The sequence below is a fragment of the Echinops telfairi genome, unplaced genomic scaffold (assembly GCF_000313985.2).
Source record: "Echinops telfairi isolate 266 unplaced genomic scaffold, ASM31398v2 ScPeMD7_7468;HRSCAF=8506_0, whole genome shotgun sequence".
NCBI lineage: Eukaryota > Metazoa > Chordata > Mammalia > Afrosoricida > Tenrecidae > Echinops > Echinops telfairi.
In genome coordinates this window covers 83382658-83384865 of record NW_022111369.1, presented here as the reverse complement: position 1 = coordinate 83384865, position 2208 = coordinate 83382658, and the positions used below count along the sequence as shown (strand labels likewise).

At 40.8% G+C, this 2208-nt stretch overlaps 1 pseudogene; it reads left to right on the top strand.

The window, feature by feature from the left end:
• On the top strand, positions 1-604 carry LOC101652722 (annotated as a pseudogene).
• Positions 605-2208: the final 1604 nt, after the last annotated feature.

The window sequence follows — 2208 nt, the reverse complement described above, 5'->3', positions numbered from 1 at the left end:
ATGGTCAAGCCTAAGAAGCCGAGAGGCAAAATGTCATCATATGCATTTTTTGTGCAAACTTGCCGGGAGGAACATACGAAGAAGCACCTCCATTTCTCAGAGTTTTCTAAGAAGGGCTCAGAGAGGTGGAAGACCATGTCTGCAAAACAGAAGGGGGGATTTGAAGACGTGGCTAAGGTGGACAAGGCTCGTGATGAGAGAAAAATGAAAACTGATAGCCCTCCTAACGGGGAGACAAAAAAGAAGTTCAAGGATCCCAACGCACCCAAGAGGCCGCCTTCGGCCTTTTTCTTGTTTTGCTCTGAGTATCACCCCCAAATCAAAGGCGAGCACCCTGGCCTGTGCATCGGGGACGTTGCGAAGAAGTTGGGAGAGATGTGGAATATCACTGACCGATGACAAGCAGCCTGACGAGAAGAAGGCCGCCAAGCTGAAGGAGAAATATGAAAAGGATATCGCTGTGTACCGGGCTGAAGGGAAGCCCGATGCTGCCAAAAAGGGAGTCGTCAAGGCCGAGAAAAGCAAGAAAAAGAAGAAAGAAGAGGAGGACGAAGACGATGAGGAAGATGAGAAGGACGAAGAAGAAGATGAAGATGATGTTTAATAAGTTGGTTCTAGTGCAGGTTTTTTTCTTGTCTATAAAGCATTTAACCCCCCTGTACACAACTCACGTAAAGAAAAAAAATTGAAATGTAAAAAAAAAAAAAAAAAGAGTGTAGGGGTGGAATCTAACTTGTCAATCAGATCATAGCCAATGTGGCCTCTGTGTGGACATGGCCTTCTCCTGATAATTCTGGGAAATCAGTACTTCCTTCTTGGACGCGGGAGACACCTCTCTCTGTCACTCCCTGGGAGACATTGCAGCTGACAAGCCACGTGGACCCACCCTGATGCAGAGACCCCTGCCAACTCTGAGATGTTACCAATGCCACTGGACCCAAAGACTTTCTACCCACTGGCCTGTGATCTACATTCAGCATCACTGCATGTGTTTCATGAGTCTGAAGAGGACTTTATAGATTGATATCAGACATATGGGCTAATATCGGACATATGGACTTAGTCTGGACCGGGCTGGGATATTTACTCAATGTTCAATTGCTCTTATATACAAATCTCTTTCTTATACACATATGTGTGTCCCTGGATTTGTTTCTCTAGTCTACCCAGACTAACACAGTCCACAAACCTGTTATCCAAACAGATGATATGAATTCACTGACTTTAAAATCAATGCTTCCACTAGGATGTCAGTTCTTCTAATATATTTCTGTAGTCGTGCTAATGAAACATGTTACTAAAGTCCATTTCTCTGTGGTACAACATGAAAGTACAGTAGCTTATTTTTTCCCTTTTTGCTAAAAATTCTATAGTACTTACAAGAGATAATTAACGTTGAAAGCACTCTGACATCAACAAAAAATGGAGAGGGGTTAGAAGAGCAAAAGATAGGGTTGTAGTAATACAAAGCAACAGCTAGAAATAGAATCTTTATAAAGCAACGAAATTAGACTGTTAACATAACTGATTTAGGAGGCACGGAGTAATATCAATGGAAAGGGTAAATAAAAAACAACAGAAAAACCAATGAAAGCATGTACCACAAAATAGCTATAATAACAGCAGAGACCAAATATGGGCTGCTCATGGGGAGCATGAAGTTGACAGATGTTCACTTTGGATTACATTGATTTCTATAAAATTTTAGCTAGTTTCTAAAATTTAGAAAATCATATACTATAGCTTGCATTGTTGGCTTCTCTTTAAAAATTGGAAAGTCTGATAGCATTGTTTATATTCCCATAAAGAAAGTCTAAATGGGTTGGAAAATCACTATCCTTTTTGTATGGGACATACAGTCTAGTTTGCTATAGGCCCTACCCACTATATATCCCTTTCGAATTATGACTCAGGCATTGTGGAGGTCACAACTCTGTGTGTGTGTGTGTTGTTTCATCTCAAACAATATCCTCTACCTTTGTTGTCTAGATTCCAATATTTGTTACACAGAACTCACAGATAGTATTCATGATAAAAGGGTTTATTAAGAAAGTTAACAGGTGGTGCAAGTGAGAAATACTCAGGATACAATTGTTCATTGGGATATGTTGCAAAGTTCTTTCAGGGCTGCTAATAAATGGCCAAAGGGGCATACTTCTCTGCTATAAGTCTCAAGCTGAGGGAATTCTGCTTAAGCATGCTGTGTCA